Raw genomic sequence first — 18,697 nt, 5'->3', positions numbered from 1 at the left:
GCAATCCAATCATTTTAGCCAATTACTTTTATCTCCAAAAAATACTACATTACCAAATGTATTACACATTTGTATGAGTTGATACTTCTTAGAATTGGCTCTATTTGCCACTAATACCTACTTTACGGTTTTTGTATATTGCATATACTGTAAGTACTGCAAACATTTCCAAAAGCTGCATATATGCTGTAGGATCGAGTTACAGCCATAACTATGTAAATAACAACATACAGCACAGATTAATTAAAATTAAGAAAGAATTGCCAAATCAAATGTTGGAATATGGGCATGCTTGCCTGTTTGCACTCTTTGCACAGTTATGTACAGAAACCTCACATCTGGAAATGTTGTGTGTCCTTTTTAGCCATAGCAAGGTTGGCTGCCAAACCAGTATGAAGCAGTTCCCTGCTTCAAATGGAACATTCACTTACATAAGATGTCTTTGCATTTTCCGAAGCAAAGCATTATAACAAAGTTTCATGTAACCAATCAAAGTTTCCAAGGCAATCTCAGAGGCAATAACACAACCCTCAAATTCTGTCTTCCTGCGAATTGTCTTTAAGATGTAGAGATAAAGCACTCAACTTGTGCTGGTTTCAAAGCAGCCATTGAGTTCAGGATGTCCCTCATCTGTTCATCAGTAAGACAAACTAGCAGATTTTATGAATGCTTCTACTCTATCTCTGTAGAAATGGAAAACAATACGTTTGATTCATTGCTAAAAGTTGAGGGAATACAGGCATAAATCATGACTTCAGAAGTGCAGATAATACTTTTAGGAAGCCACTCCAACAGCATTTTGGGCTACACTTGGTATGATGTGTTATCAGTAAAGCCATGCAAGAGAGGCTTTGTTTGCTTCATCAGTATGACATCCAATGTAACTGAAATGGCTTCTTTGATGCCTTGCTCCTTAATTTTCAGAGTGACTGAGGTCAGTATTGCCAATTTTTAGTACCTCATAGTAGAAAACATATATAGGGATTCTCACTATCATCTTAACCAAAAGCAGCTTCTGAAACTTTTCCTACAGATGTGGAAATTACAAAATTACAGATATATATATATTAAAAAAATGTTAAATTGCAGCACCTAAAAAAGTCAAAGGATTTGGGGGGGGAAGTAAAGGTAAGATCAAAATGTGAGTAAACTTGCACTTTGATAAGTCCGTGTCATGGTACTTTACTATTGACAGAATTAGGTGTGCATTCAAAGAGCCTGATGTAATATGTTGGGCATTACAGATTTCCAGGCTTTACCACACCCAATTCTAATATTAACACCCACTGGGGTCACCTCTGAGTACAGAACCTCATTATGGAGATTCTGAATCATCACTTAAATAGAAGCCAGAAAAACACCGCTATTGTAATGGACACAACCAACAAATGGGTGAGTGGGACGGAGGACACCCCTTATTGTTACAAGCAGCAGCATTTTTCTTCATAACTACCGAGATGTAGTTTAAAAAAGGTGTTTTCTGTTTTCTTTACTGACTGAAATTATCAGCAATTTTTGTGTAGCTATGGCAACTTTCACAAAGTGTGAAAAAGAAAAATGGAGAAAGCAGAAAAATTTACAGGGAGATTAGGAACCAAGAAAAAATGAAGTTATATTTATATATATTTTATTCAAAAATCAAGTACATTTCACCTTAACAATGATCCTCTCAAAAGGAAATTAACACTCTCATTGACATCCTATTTTTTAACCTACAGTTTTTATAACTGGAAACCTGTCCAGGAAAAATAACTCTATTTTCTACAGTAGGAGAGACAAAGAAGAGCTCCTACAAGAGATTTTTAACTGCTTACAAAACCAGGCTTTTCCTTCAGATTAATCCTATAATCAAACACAGTATGTATGCAGAAAATGTTGGAGTATTTACTTGCAGCTGAGTTGACTGAGAAAAGTGCTACTGTTAGGCACTCGCCTTATCTTGAGGAGCAAAAAATCTACTGGATGTGATGAAATCTGTTCCAACGTGTTGATAAAAACCCTGTGAAACTGCAAGATCAATAATGTGGCAGTGGTGTCACTTGTAAAAGTCATCAAGGGTAAAAGGTTCTTGGAAGCTGGACATGGGTGCACATGCTTTTTCCACCCTGGGAAGATAGTGAGTGTAGGAAGGGGTTAAAGTCACCTTGTCACCAGCAGAGAGACACAAGTGGCACTTAGTCACTATGGAGGACTTAGACAGGTTCTTCATGTGCATCACTAGGTGTTGCAGCTGAGTCAGAGTTATTTGGTGGTCCATCCTCCCCACTACCACCACTGCTCATATCACATAGGGAGTGCTATTCCCAGCAGCATTATATCCTTCATTTCCATGCTGTAGAGGCCTCTAGGTATAGGCAGATTGTTTGGAGTTTGTGCTAGGAAACTACTCTGTATTTTATAGCTCTCAAGTAATTTAGTCAAAACATAAATCAAAAATATGCCACATTTTTTTCTAGCTTTGTGAACCAGTGGTGACATTAAAGGGAACATTAATGGGATGTTCAGTGAGAACACTGACTGGTCACATTAAAAACTGGGGATCTAGCAAAAGAAGAAAATTATGAAAGCATATACAAGAAAGATGTGTTTAGAAGAAAAACATGAATAAGGTGCATGTAAGAAGTAATGAAGCTTATTGGGGGAAAAGGCCAAACAGCCGACATTTAACATGAAGAACAGCTATAGTACATTTGTTTTACAGTAAAAAAGGATTGAGCAGAAGGCATAGATAGAATAGAGATCTCATTTGCCTATTAAAAAGAATATAAAAAATAAAATTACTTTTTAACAAAGGGAAAAATTAGCATCCAATGTTAGACACTATGTCTCAGACCAGGGTCTGTCTTACCAAGGGAACACTATTGTGTCTCCTCAGAAATCTATGATGCCAGACGTTAACCTTAAGTGCCTAGTTTTTGTTTTAGTAGATGCTTCATATTTTCATTCCTCCTCTTGTGCTGGCAGATAACTGAGCCAGAAGAACTAAAACAATTTTTCCATCCTACTACCAGCTTGAGAGGTCACTGTCCACACGACTCCTTCCCACAAGGTCCAACAATGTGCAGCCCAGCTCTAGGGTTCCCAGCATGGGCAGTGCACTGGTGTTTGCTACATCCTCAGTTGGGTGGGTGTAGGAGATACACAGTTGCGAAGCAGACAAACTGTTTTCAAACTAATCCCACAGCCTGGCTGTAATCAAATTCAATGTCATCCATGGATGACCCAGCTATTTAATATTCTGTGATATGGAAAACAAATGGGCATGGTGCAGAGTTTATAACAAATAGGCCAGGTCTGAAGACTTGCCAACACCTTTCAAGGCACAGAGGCTGTACTCAAAATGGCTAACCTGGAGCATAAAATCTTCATACAAGACACAGGAAACACATGCTGCTGCTCTGAATCTGTGGGGATTTAAAACTACGTAATATCACACCTCAACTGACGTGAATGGTAACAGCAGCGACACCTGCAGTACCTGTAGTATTGCTTCATTTGGGTAGAATGCTAGTTCCCCTTCCCCACCCCCCCCCCCCCCCAAAAAAAAAAAGAAAAAAGCTTATACACAAAACTGAAGAAGTTCACTGAGATAAATATTAGTGTATTGAATATCTAATGAATTAATAACCACCATTCATTTTTTTCTGAAGTAATTTTGTTGTTAAATGTAGAACAAAAATATAAGTGAAATCCACAACATATTAAATATTTTACAGCTGCAGTGCCTTCTGGCTCTGCAGATCTTTCCATTTTTAAGGCACAATTAATATTCATATATATATTTTAAAGTACTGTGTCCATATTCAACAGTCATGCAATTAGCTCTTTTGATTGACTTCTGTCCTGGAATTGAATGAGCAATTTTATGTCTCAAGTCCCAGCTGATTCTCTGGGTGGTAAAAAAGCAAGGATTTTTTTTTCCTATTCATCTGAAAGCTTGGGAGATGACCTCATCTTAAGGGCATTTGGATTGTCCCACACTCTATAGTTTAAAGGTACCCGCTGCACTGCACCTTGGCAGGGTCCACCAGAAGGGGGTTTCACTCATCTCTTTTCCTTTACTTTGACACCCAAGTATCAACAAACATCCAGCAAACACAGAATATTTGCAATGCTATTGCAGTCACACCGAATGAGGGCTCCTGATAAAAAAGGAATTGGTTCATGTTGAGATATACAGCCTGCTCTTTTCAAGCTATAGCTGCTTGGCACCCATGGAGTCCTAGTGAACTACTCCAACCAACCTATGAGCAGGAATGTGCCATCCAAACAGATGGCTGCAACCGCAGGCAGCCAAGAGACCACGGGTTTTTTCATGACGTGTGGGTGTTGACAGCATTTCCAGACATAAATCCAAATGGCTGTCATTTCTGAGCTTCTTGTCTAAAGGGGATGTGTCAGTATTAGCCTACCTCTGAGACAGATCACCCGCCGCAATAGGAAATCTTCCCTTTATTTATAATTGGTTTACTCTGTGTAACAGTTGCAGATCTTTCTTTTCCTGAGTTCTTCTGTAGTTGGTTTTGTTTGCCTTTATCTACTGCTCACCTCTCAGGTAGACAGACCTCAAGAATTAAAGATTAGTTTGCACATGATTTTTGGAGGTTTTCTATTTAGCCCAATACATAGGGCTAATTACAAGCTGTCATAGAGGCAGGGGTATTAAAGAAGCTTTCTGGCTTTATACATGATTATACAAAAAAGAGACACATTTGTTCTACATCCACAAACAAATGATTTCACATTTGGTGTGTCACTGCTCCATAATGTCAACATTGCATAAGGTGCTTATGATCAGGGAGATTCCTCATTTCAAACCAGCTGACAATGCAACGTTGCTATGTTGCTCTTAAAAGGACGATGCTGGTTTGTACAATATGAGCATGTGACCTGTCAAGATTTAGAAGAGCTGTCAAAATCACCTAGGTAAGGTTTAAGGCATATCCAGTCTACACGGAATACACAGACGCTTCCCAGCAACCCTTAATTAAATAGACTGGAGAAACAAGTTTTAAAAAAGGCTTATTTCAGCTAAATCTACATACCAATAGCTGTTCTGGCATTGTCCAATACAAACAAAAGTATTAAGATAATTAAAGATTGAATGGAAGGAACAGTAGAAGGCTGTCATTAGACTGCCTCAGTAACTAATACAGTTATATAGCATTTGCAATAAATCAGTGACAGAATGCTTCCATCAGCTTTAATTTTCATTTTCTCTATTATTTCACATCAGCCTTAAAACAGCCTTTGTTTACACATTATGTGCTGTGGTCCAGTAAATTGCTACAGCATTCTGGATCCCAGACCTCAGACAAACCCTTGGTAGCTCCAGAGGAATGATATCAGTTCAATACCAATTAGTAGCAATGCCCATGGAAACTCTCAGACAATACAGATAGCTCCATCAAGTGAAATGAGCTTTCCTTGGATCCCAAGCCAATAGCAGCCTACAACGAAGCATCTTATAAAGCTAACTTATGATTGATTAAATAAAGATGAAGACAATAATCTACACATTGCATTCTGATTTTGTTTTCAACAAAGGAAAGATGATTTAAAAATAAATGATTTCTCTCTGCTGGCTTCCTTCCTTCACGTGGTAATGATAATATTTGATATCCAAATTAGGAGCCAGGAAGAGGCAGAGCCTTCTAAAGTCACTGAAATAAATAACCAGTAAAAGCCAAGAGGCTCCACAATGGTTTTCCTCTTTTACGCTCTGAATATCTTTCTAACACAATTGTCTAAAAGAAGCAGCAATGACTTTAATATCATATTAAAGTAGCTGGGCTGCTAGGAAGATATCATGTAGCTCTTTCACCCTTTGCTCAGTTTCACATCAGTGAAGTCTTTCACGCCACTTGAAGACACCCAATGGCTGAGGTGCTTTGTGACACATAAGAGCACCATTGAAGCAGGGAGACGGCACTTTGGTATTTTCCTCTACCCCCAGGAGAGTTCATGAACACCTAAATAATTCCCATAGGATCATTTTTGAGTGGATAAAGGTATCCTGCTTACTTGCCAAGTTATCACTTCCAGAGCTTGTAAGTGTACTGTTGAGACAATCAATAATAAGAGGCCTCCTGGGCTTTCCCTGGAGAACAAGTCACTCCACACCCAGCAGATGTTTCTGCCTACCAGAGGGACAAGGACTCCGTGGACTCATTCCCTCTCCTTGAGGAGCCCACCCAAGTGCCAGGCTTCCTCCTCACAGCAACAGACAACACACTAACCTGCCTGGAGGCACCACAGTTTGAAGTGCTGTATTGCTCTCATAAGCTTGCAGGGGACAATTACATTTTCTCCTGTGGATTCTGGAAGGAGTGTGTATGGGCTGTAAATTTAACTTGAAAAAAGGAGCCTCTCTCACATAGATCATCTGCAGCTGCGCACGAGGTATTCATTTGAAATTCTCCCATAATTGTAAAGGGCCCCTTGAGAAGAACAAATAAGCCCTGCCATGTTTCCTAATCTTGCTACACTAGTTATACAGAGAAATGTTCACCCCTAATGATGACACAAAAGCTGCTGTAAGCTTTTCTTCTGCAACACCGCTGCTTATATCAGCTATTATTCAGTTATTCCATCCTAACAGCGGAGAATCATTTTTGTGCTTTTCATTCTTCCTCCCAGAGGGCAACAGATGTAATAACTTATTCCCTGTCTGGCACATTAAGGCTTGAAAAATTAATGCGGTGCTGCTGAGATTTCCACTTCCAGCTTTACTCAGAGTGCAAAAGCTTTGAATTTCAGTGAAAAAATATTAAGTAATAAAAAGCTTATTTTAAGTTTGTTAATGCACTTGTCTATTTTAATGCATTTCCGAGTCTTCTGCAAAACAAGAATTCTGTTAACTAATCTTCCACAATTTCTTTTGCTTCTAAACTATTACTCTACCATTTAACTGGGACCTCTTCTATTTCACAATTATCATGTACCAACTAAAATTTAAACACTATTATCAACTATATATATATTTTTTTTTTAAAGGTAACTTAAGAACATTGAACATAGATAAAACTCACTGGCAATACATTTTATCAGGCAGCTCACAAAAACTCACATCACTCTGTAGCTTACTCAGTCACACATTACTCCACAGATGTTGGTTATGCTTTATACCCAGGCCTATCCATTCCTTCAAAAACATCTTCCAGTGACATGAATTTTGTAAAAGGGTATAGTAATTGAAACCAGATTTCACCCATTTTTTATTGGTTTTGCTCAAACTGCCCCTTGGGAAGCAGCATGAGAAACAAACAGTGCAGTTACTACTGTGAAGTTTGCCTGGGGTTTTGGTAACCGTGCCACAAGGCTTGCAGCATAAACTCAGAAACAGCCCAGTTTCAGATTTCATCACAGATGGTGCAGAAGACATTGCAGAGTTATGCATTGTTATACTTCAGAGAAGCACACAAGGTGGGTTTCTGTATAAAAATGTATTTCGCTTTTAATCAGCACTATGTAATCATTTATGTCATACACGTTCAACAGGCACATTTGCAAACTGGCTACCTTTACAAATAATATAATAATAAAAAGCAAACAAACAACAACAAAAAAACCAGTCCTCTATCAGGTGATTATAGTGAAAGAAACAGGTAGAGTGATAAACTGTGAGTTGAAGAAGGCTGGCAGGGCTGGGGAGAAGGGAACCAGAACTGGGAACTACTCTTCCAAACACAGTGCAGATTTTTTTTTCTACCCCCACTGAGATCTTTACAGCTAAAGAAGTGAAACAACCCCTTGATGCAGACTTCATCTGTACAGAAGTCAATTCTCAGTGTCAGAACTGTAACCCAAACGGACAGGGTAGAAAGCCTCAAATTAAATATACACATGTAGATTCAAAATGCATGCAGATTCAGCTTTGAGAAGAAAAAAGGAAAAAGAAGTCCCCAGCCATCTTCCCTAGCACTGAAGAATATTTGCTGCTTCATTTATTTCACACCTGTAAGCATGGGAATTGGCATTAACCAGACATCATGTCAGACTGCCCTCTTGCTCATAGATGAATGGATGTATGTTTCTTCTCCTCCTTCAATAGAAATCCTCAAGTAATTTCTCCTTTGTCTTCCAGGCAACTGGCTATGCCCCAGAGAGTGCTGACTATTAAAAAGCACAGACTTCATATTTCTAGTCTCCAGCAACACTTGTTCCCTTATTTCAGAAAAGAATCTCTTTTTTCCTCAAAAGCTGGCTCTGCTGATTCAGGTATCCTCATCTCAGATTTTGATCTACCAGCATCAAAGATATTCTTCTGTTCAGAGTGTGCCTCAGCAATCAGGCAGTAAGAAACAAAGATGTTTCAAACAAGGCTAGTGGTTCCCCAGGAGACTAAAGGCAATTAATAACATGTTTTTCTGCAAGGAACAAAGCTAATGAACCCTGATTTTCTATGTATCTGTGACATCCAGCTTCTTCTGTCTGCAAACAGTTAACCCAATGAGCTTCCTTGCCTCGTGCCTCCTGCCTTACCCAATTCCACCTGCACCTTACTGTGATGAACAACCAAGCATCTTGTTCCTAACAGGAACATCAGCAGGACCTCAGTTTTCTCTGGGCACCCTTATTTGGTCCATCACTTGCAGGATGGCTCACAGCATGGCTCGTCCAGAGCCACAGGGGTAGTCAAGAATCATCAAACTGCTGCCAGGCAGAATAAGTTATGTTTGCATCATCCACAAAAAGCCTATCAATGCACACACAAAATGAACAATTCCAATGAAAATCAGAGGCACTTCATAGCTATAGGACAGCAGTTCAACTGGAGTTTTCAGGTATGGCTGAAACATGCCAATAAATGTGGACATTATTACGAAGCACTAGACAAGAGAGCCACAAAAAGCAAGAACAAACAGGATAAGCACAAAAAAAAAAAAAAAAAAAAAAAAATCTTTGAAAACCAAGCAACCAAAAGAAGAATGAAATCTTTCAATGACTGAACTGTGACCCTGACTCAGTCGTATGTATTTGTTGGGATCTGATGGGAACTACTGCAGTTGCATCACTGACCATCATTATTTTTCCAATAGAGATGTGAAAACAGTAATCGTATTAATATCTGGATCATGATGGTTGAGTGCCACATTAACAATATTAAGGTTGAAGATGAACAGAAGTTGATTAGACTCACGCTAAACAGGCTAAGTCATTTGCTTCCTCTCAAGTCTGTGATTACACTGACATTAACATTCACCATCAAATGATCTGGGAGCACGCTTCAAGGAAGCCTCTGATCATAGTTATCCAGCTGCACAATGGACACATCCTGTGGGCTCTTTGGAAGTAATTTTTGAACACAGCATTTAGTCCTATTAGCAAAAAGTGAACGGGTAATTACTTCAACATTTTTAAGCCAACATCTGGCCCAACCTACAAACCAACACCTTCACTGCTGGCCAAGATTTAGAACAAGCCATACAGATTAAAGTGTCTCATATATAGAGAGCTGGTTAATGACTTCTACCTATGTCTATCTCTAGAAGATTAATTGGCCTGTACCTTGCCTTCATGTGCCATTGTCAACAGTTTCAAGGGGGAACTGAGTTAACTTTGCAAAATACTCTAAGAAAAACAAACAAACAAAAATAATTTAGCAGGCAGCAACTCAGGGAAACAGAATAGCCTTCTAGCAAATGGTGCCTACCTTCTGGTCAATGGCTTTTATAGATCATTGTGATTGCTGCCGCTTGTGAAGACGTCTGCATGAATTACTTGTTGTTTTCTCCTCCCTCTTATTAATAAAACTAACTGCAGGTAAAAATAAATAAATAAATAAATGGCGCTTATCATCAGTAAGAACATGGTAGTGGCTAACTCAGACCCAAAATCAAAGAATTCCCCCCTTGTTTTGTTTTGTCTCCCCTCCTCCACCAGATAAAAAGCCATAAGGATATAAACCAACTGTACTAATTGTAGATGTTTAAAATAAGGCATAGAATTTCTGTGTAGGGCCTAGACTAAACATCTTCATTTTCAGTATTCCTCCCAGACATACTGCATTTATTAAACAGGACCATGGCTGTCCTAGGAACTTAAACTATCTGTGGTCAATTAAAATTGAGTTAACATTCCGACCATTTACAACTTTGCTCTTAGTGCTTTAAGTACAAGAAAACTGGAACTGTATTTTTTTTTTTTAGTGCATAAAATTTCTGGTGTGATTCCTTCACCATGTAAGACTGTGGTTTTTTTATTCACTGCACTTTTTAAGTTATCTATGTGAAATCTAGTTATTTACATTTCATTCTTCTTCTTTTAACCTGCTATTAAAAGGAAGATGTTCATGCCTTAGCTTTAAGCCAGCCGATCACAGGAGCAGCAAATCAATATGTTTCTTTGAGATGGTTGGAAATGCCATCAAAGGGAAAACAGTTTGTGTTTACTTCAGACTCTGAACTAGTTCTAGACTGAGGGGCAGAATAAAGACACATTGAATGGCTTTGCTTAAAAGTAACTTAATGGCATGGGACTAACACCTGGACAAAGAATAAAAAAAAAAGTAAAAAGAAGGTGATAGAAAGACTACACAATTATTATTTACTTTATCTTGGTCACATCCTAGGTCGACCTCTATTTAGCGCAAAAATGTGCTGTTACAGTCATTGACTAGATGCTCCCTTATTTGTAGGAAATAAATGTTTACGAGAGGAAAGATTATTTAATTTTCAAGACTAAGAGTTCCTGCAAAGGAATTGTTTAAACAACTGCAAAGCCAAGGAGAAATGTTTCACAGCAGCAGTGAAGTAAAAGCTCTGATTGAGGATTTACAAACCATGTGTGAAACTATTTCATACAGTTCCTAATCAGTAGCTTAAAAATCAGCAGGTTTTCTGAATGTCACTGGTATCAAGGTGAACATCACACATACCACAAAGAATTTTTTTTTTTTAATTGGCAACACTTGAAATGAATATGAGAGATTTTCAGGAAGGTCCAGAAAAAGTGGAATGGATAGAACACCAACACTGTACTCATTGCAGATGTACCCTTCCACAAAATGTTTATTGAAACACTGGAAAGTTCGCAGAACATTTTGTTCTTACAGGAAAAGAAAAAAATAGCTTTTCAGAGTCAACCTGCTCCAAATTAGGAGAAAACAAGGCTTTAAAAATAGAGAGTGAAGCTAAGATGACACAAAGATGAGAAGAAAAAGTAGACTCGAGCAATTTATAGTGTTATGAGATCAGACTTGGTGTAAATTCATACAGCTCCTCTGTTTGTGACAGACGCCAAACAAGGCCTTTATTTCCCCCCAAAAAAGCATTTCCTTTTTTAACATGTATGTCAAACAGCATGTTTGTCAAACAGCAGTGATGAGTTACACAAGCTAGGAAACCCAGTGATGAAGTGCCTTAATAAACCTAAATCAAGCATGGCTATCTCTGTTCAAAAACGTAGCAGTTACTAAAATACCAGGCTTGGCTGGAACATCAACATGAGTTCAACTGTTTGCATCAGTGATAACCCATGAAGTGCATCACCTCGTTCTACAGAGCAGGCACAGCAGGTGGCACAGACCCAGCCTGTCTTACATCAAAGCCACCAGCAGTTCAGCCCGGCCTCTAGAATACCTGTACAAAACAGGTTGGCTTCCAAAAAAAAAACAAAAACAACTGCAGACTGCTTTTGAGGTTACACCAGCATTCCTTTAAGGACTTCTTACAATATTTAACTGCCATTTCAGCTGTGAGAGTAAGATGACAGCATTTTTTCTTCTCATTTTTCTGTTCTCACTCCTTCAAAACATAATTAGAATACGTAAAACAGAAGATTCTCAACAATGCCCCTGGTTTTCCAATGCAAAATATGAAAATGTTACCTCAAATATCAAAATGGGAGTGACTCTTACTTAACGTATTTTAGAAGGGACTAAAGCAGTCTTTGAAAAGAATAAGTAGTCGTACATACAATCATCTGCAATGTACAGAGCATTAGAATATAATTTATGTTTATTAGACATTGTGAGGTGTGATAAATCATTGTTTTCATTTGTAGAGCAATATTAGTAGTGATTCAACTGAAGAAATACTTCCTCCTGGCCCATAGGAGTGAAAGGTTAATGGCATAATGAATTCCTACAAAACAAATAGTAGAGTTCCCCCCATCCTTCAGCCAGCAGGTGGTAAATTAGCAGGTAATAAAGTGTGTATGTAATCTGCATTCACAAGCCAATAAATAATATTCAGGGGCTAGTTTTACCTGCTCTAGTTGATAGTACATTACTGGCACTGGATAGCTCCACAGCATCTAGGAAAGGTGCATAGAGCAAAAGCTAGCGGATTTTGCAGTAGCCTTTTAGCAGTGCTATATGTCAGATATCATCAGAAAGGCATATCTAGAATATTATAGCAATGCTCATAAATTCCACACCGCACTGTAATAAAGTACTGCTTCTACATGTGGCAAATACACATTCCTGTGGTCCCTTCATCTTGTGACATTTACTCTGCTATCCTATTAATACTGGTGGCATTTCAATCGGGTAATGGAATAGCAGAGGAAAAAAAAAAAAAACTTAATATGCAGCACCAGTATAAAGGACAAAAAAAAAAATACTTCCTAAAATAACATGCTACTTCTCACTCTGAAAGTTGAGCATATTATCAAGGTATTTCTCTGAATGGGCATTAATTATCCATTCAAACTGCAAGACTTTTATGATGCCTTGATGCTCTCCAGTTACAAAAAAAAAAAAAAACCTTTGCAATACAATTGAAATATTATTAAGTAGTACTTTGTTTAAAAAAAAACAAACAGCCGTCAATATTTTTTATCCTAGACAGTCTCAGCTTTCCCTTTATATATACACACACACATATATAAAAGAGAGGTAAAAATCACATTTAAGCTCTTGTCATTATCCCAAATAACACATTTACATTTGTAAGCTGATTAAAGGAAATCTGAACAGTTCAAGAAATGTTATCTATCAGGCCTTGTGTATGCCTATTTCTAGATTTCAGGAAAACATTGCACGAGTAAAACAAACAAAAAAATCCTACTTAGAGTACTTGAATGAGGGGATGAAAAACTACACCTTCTGAAGTTGCAGAACACTAGAAGAGCAAATAATGTCGCCACGGTGCTAGCAATGCCATTAAATTGCTGTTCAGGAGAGAAAAATACACCGCCCTGTGCCACAACCGCAGACAGACCAAGGAATACCATGACTTAGCCTGTACCTTGTTCATTTTAACATGCTTTTGGTTGGATTTTTTTCCATCATTCCTGTCTCAACTTTTTTTGTGAAGCAGTATGCACCCAAGAAACTCAGTGCTATTTTTTATTCTGGTCTTACAACAGAATATGTGTCTCATAGCTTCCATACCCACACCAGGGCAGATGCTGGAATTGTGGAATAATGGCTTTTTAAAGAGGAGTCACCACTTTTAAATAGGCAACATACGACTCATCACAGGAGCTCAGGGCTTTTATCTAGTGATGAAAGGGGCCAACATTCTGGAGTCCTGCTGGGGCACAGACTCAGTAACTGGCTTCACAAAACACTTTGCTTTTGTGTTCTCCTTTAAAAAAACTGCATAATTATTTTGTTCTGTAAAAAATAGCTAACTGTCGATTGCAAGTTTTCTGATTTTGAACTTTGACTTTTCCAACAGGGCCGCACATTAAGTTTGGGCATATGCACGTCTGCAAGCATTTTACAGTGGCTAGAGCTACACACCCTTTTGCATTTAGCTAGTGGTTTTTAACACCTGTTTGAGACAGGTCTTTTGTTGTTCTGCTATTGAGTGGCTTCCACCTGTTTACAACAGTGGAAAAACATTTTGAAAAAAAAAAAAAAAACAAAAACACATCTCTTCATGATTTTTAGGGAATGTTTACTTATTGTAGAGAGTAGGCTTCAAAACAATTTTAAGACTCATCTTAGCTATGGTATCTTGCAAATATGAAGATTATGCTTCTGTTAATCTGCAGTTCGCATTTCTAAGACCAGACCCTCCTGCATAACCATACTATCCAGGCTGAAATCGTTTTGTTGGTAACAACCTGACTACGTAAAACCATGCCCACTGAAACTATGACCAACACCCCGAAATCTATCAGGGAGCCTTTCGAATTAGCCCTGGGAGCTCAGGACAGAGCCACTCCAGCACTGGCTGGAAACCCTGCCCTCAGACACACGACTTTGGTGGCTGGACAAGGGACCCCCCCACACTCCTTCATTCAGCCCCATCTGTTGCAGTCACACAGTGCCCATGACCATGCCAGCTTCACCTGGTGCCAAACAAAATGAGTTTGGATATGCAGTTTGTGAGCTAAAGCTCTTCTATACCAAGTCCCTCCTCTGTGAGGCCACTGGCACACAAGCCCCAAACGCTGCTGTATACTTGATTGCACCTGCTGGTGTTCACTGCCAGGAGCAGAATACCTGACGAGATGGAAGCAAAGACAGGAAACCATATTTATGCTCAGCAAGAGACTGTCTATACTCAAACTCTGTTAGGTCAGAGGTTGGACTCGATGACCTAGAGGTCTTTTCCAACCCAGAAATTCTGTGAAACACAAAGCCAACAGAACAACACAAGCTATCAAACTCGCTGTTAAGCTAGACCACAGACTCAAAAGAGCCAGTTAAGGGCAATTCTCAGTTGATGATGACAGTAGGAAAAAAAAAAACAACAGTGAAAGAGAAAGGGTCCACAGCAGTTCTGCATCTGCCTGAAGGACTACAAAGCACCTGCAAGCCTGTTACCCTTGTGTGTTCTCTGTTATGCTTACAGCTGAAGAATCAAGGATGTTCTTACATGTATAAGGTAAAACCAATTCAAATGCAAAAGTGCATTAAAACAAAACAAAGCAAAACCTCAATGGAAATTCCTTAGCTTGTCTTTCATTAGTCTGCATAGCTATTAATGCTCCACTCATCCTTTTAATGGGACATGTTAAAATAATTGGCTATTCCAGACCTCATGAGCAGAAAATCATCGCTTTCCTTTCCTCATAAGGCAGGAGAGGACAAGTGTTTAGGGACTCTCTTCAAAACACAATGGGTGTTTATTGATATATATTTTCCCTGCGACTTCTTCCTTGTCTGACTTGCTGATTAGCTTCTGGCATTCATTCTTTTTCTCAGAGGCTATAAATCATAATAGATTATAATTAAATGTTAGCTCATTGTATTGTTTGTGTATCAAGTGCAGGTTTCTGTTACATTAGGAGCTGTATGTACACAATGAGAAACAAGCATTCCCATAAAGAGCTAACAGCCCTGTCTAGACAAGGCTCAGAAAGATGTCCCAGGTGCAGCTGATCAACTTATTTTTACCCTCCTGAGAGGGCAGAAAGGCTCAATAGAAAAAGATACTGCCTCTAGCTTGGCACTTAAGAGATAGAGAGTCCAGAAAATTCTACTCACATTTGCGTAGGGAACAATACACAAGAACAGAATTAATTCACTCTAGACAAGCTAATCTTTTTCAGATACATTGATTGCAGTAATCACTAGTTTTTGCCAGTTCTTCCTCCCTCTCCCTTCTTGTCTGTTTGATTCTATTCCATAACCCAAAACAGGAGAATGACTGTTCTGGGTCATAGCAAGTGCTTACCTAGCCCTATACCTGTCTGCTCCAGCCTTGAACAAACACAGGCCGAGATGCTGCCTGCAGTATCCTAGCAGTGGTTACATACCTAGATCTTTCAGAGAGCTCTGACTCTTCTGCCTTCCATTTTTTCCACCTTAAATTTTTCAATCTAACTTAGACTTCAGATAAGTCTTTCGCAAGCAGTTTTCCACGCTTTTTTTTTTTTTTCCAGCACAGAGAAAACATACTATTTTGTTAACACTTTGTATTTAAAAAAAAAAAAAAAAAAAAAGCCTTACAACCTTCTATTTTACTCTAGATGCCCATAATGTACTTTACACGTTTGCATCTTGTCTGAAAGAGGGGCTATCTTATTCACAGATCAGGTGGGAAGAACACAGAGAGGCTGCAGAGCACATTACTCACCACTTTTCTCACCTAGGCCGTTTACAGAGCTCAAACCTCAAGGCACAGGAACCCACCACGTTGCTCCCAGGAAAGAGCAGGGGTTTCCCCAGGCAGAGTTTATATACATGGAGATCCCACCAAGGCAGGGTGGTGAGGCTGCTCCACCCAGGTTCAGGTGAAGCTACTCAGGGTCTTGTTAAGGCACAATTGGCTCCTCCTGTTCCTCTCCCTCTCCTGGCTTTTGGCTATGTTTGAGAAGCTGTTTTTAACCTTTCAACCTCAGATACAGCCAACCTGTGTCTGAAACAGCTTTGATTGTGCCCTGGGGAAATTAGCCCAGGTGCACAGCTGTCCCAACAAGCTCCCCTCTGAGACCCAAGCTGCACTATTCTCCAGCTTGTCTCACATTACTGCTGCTCCTTTGGATCACAATCCCAACATGGTATACCTGACCATATTCTCTGTACTCTATTCTCATTAAGAGAACTCAAAATTTATTCAATCTGGAATTCAGTTTGAAAACCCATTCCCAGGACCACATCTCATCTGAGTCAACTCAATGGCAATACTCAAAGAGATCTTACTGGTGTTACTAGGAATTGAATCAAGGATTTGATCTTTTAGCTGCTGAAACACCTATTGCAACTAGCAAATATAGCAGTTCCTGACAGCTCAGCCACGTTTAGGGAATTATTGATATTTATATCAATACTGTTTGTTTTTAAGCCAGCATCTCTGTTCTGCTGCTTTTAAGGAAGACACATACTTAAATTTAAGGACAAGATGAAATATTTTCCTGAGTCATGCATATTACAAGCATACATGTCACTGAACATAAATTGTAACTGCTTTTAATTACAGGAACTTGTAAATATATCTTTTACACTACATATCACACATGTTGAATTGCCAATAGCTCCTAACATTTTTCCACTTTCAGTATGCTGCTTATTTCATCAGCACAGGCTGTTCTGCTGTTTTTATTCTCCAAACCAGCCTGACTTTATGATTCTGTTCATTTCACACCTGGCAACACAGAAAATGCAGAGGTAATAGAGGGGAAATCCTTTAGCAATCAGTAAAATGACCAGAACTGCAGTGGTGATGTGTGCTATTTTCTCAAGCAGCAATAAAAAGCATGCGAATTTTCAAGGAGCTACAAGTCATTGTTTGCTACAGTGACATGCCAGCATATGCTCATGTTATCATTTAATAATACGGAAGATAGAACTCATCATGACCATCGGAGAGCAAAATAACAGGGAGGCAGGTGTTGTCATACAAAGTACCTCACTGTAAGATGCATAACACATGCTCTGGCTGTTGATGTTGGAAGCAGATTTTATACAGAAATACATAAACACAGAAGATCCTGAACATGCATATGCATACAAATGCACATTCTCCTCTTAGAGTAGTGGAAAAACACTGTATATGCTTTTACCTGGAATATCATGGAAAGTTTAGATTCTGAAAACTAATTCCAGTCATGACTTTGCAGAATCTCATGTTTGGCTTCATGATGTTTGCTTAGTGGCAGTGTCTTCTACCTTAGTCTTCTCCAGTGATGACACATTCCTACCTGAGATTGGAAAGATAAATTGTATGCTTTCCACTGTGTATTAATAGGCCAGAGACTTAAAAATCCTACATCTGAAATAACACAAAAGTTTCAATGTTTTCACCTAAACAGTGACTTATGCAGGCATTTTTATTTACCAACAATAAATAAGCTACAGTAGGAACCATCTGTTATAACGAATCCAGATAAAACACAACTTCCTCATCAATGGATGCCAGAGGTGGGGAACCAGCAGTGAACCTCCCTGGGCTGAATTTCTGCAAGATGACTAGGAGGAAATACTGGAATGTACATCTGAAACTAGTGGTGGGAGAGAGGTCAGGGGTAGATAAAATCATAAGCTCTTGTCTCATAAAAAGGAAATAATTCCCCCGGACTGATGATATGAAGATGAGCATCAACACAATAGGGCTTAGGTTGAAAACCTCATAAAAGACAGAGCAAAAGCAACCAAGACAGAAACTACCTCAAAACTATTTTACGTACTCCTAACCTTATTTCAGATTCATCTTCTGAACTATAAATTCCTCTGCATGTTTCACCATTTAAATATGCTTCAAGAAATCACTGATAATTTGATATAGTTCACAGAAAATGTTGTCATTTTACTTACTTAACTTTCTTTCCTATTATTTCATTTACTGCTCCAATAAACATCAAAACTGCAATAAAACAGAAGCTCATCCACTAAAATATACACTACAGAATGGGTTCACAGTTTGTACAGGAAGCATCCTGGTAAAATAATATATAAAGAAAGAAATCAAACGCAGATTAGTTATTCAATAAGGCACAAATAAATAATATACATCTAATAAAACTAAACTTTATGCCAACTATATTTACATAAATATTTGATATATGCTTATTAAGTTTAGAACATATATTGTTTACACTTGACAATGTTAAATAAATTCATTCCTAAAATCTCCAAACTGTTCATATAACAGACACATGCAAGTATACAAAAATTTGGGGAGAAAATCTTGGTATTTAGTGGCAATTTGTAAATAATCAGTATCCCATTGTCTCCAGTAAAGGCTCTTGTTTCAAAATATAATTTATACAGAAAAAAAAAAAAAGGAAAATTTCAACAACAACAAAAAATATATACTCTAATAAACTGAGGCCTTTTTTCAGGGAAGGGCAACAC

At 38.5% G+C, this 18,697-nt stretch overlaps 1 long non-coding RNA gene across 3 annotated transcripts in view; it reads right to left on the bottom strand.

The window, feature by feature from the left end:
• The window catches only part of LOC137858537 (uncharacterized), a 61,997-nt gene extending 45,829 nt beyond the window's left edge, over window positions 1-16,168 (bottom strand). The window contains exon 1 of one of the 3 annotated variants that reach the window (XR_011097813.1): window positions 15,981-16,168. This is a non-coding gene — a long non-coding RNA (uncharacterized lncRNA). The remainder of the gene's footprint in view (window positions 1-15,980) is intronic. The other 2 variants (XR_011097815.1, XR_011097814.1) reach the window with 2 other exon arrangements.
• Window positions 16,169-18,697: the final 2,529 nt, after the last annotated feature.

Source organism: Anas acuta, chromosome 6 (genome assembly GCF_963932015.1).
Source record: "Anas acuta chromosome 6, bAnaAcu1.1, whole genome shotgun sequence".
Lineage (NCBI taxonomy): Eukaryota > Metazoa > Chordata > Aves > Anseriformes > Anatidae > Anas > Anas acuta.
Note: the sequence above shows the minus strand (reverse complement) of the source record. Positions and strands in the feature narration are given on the sequence as shown.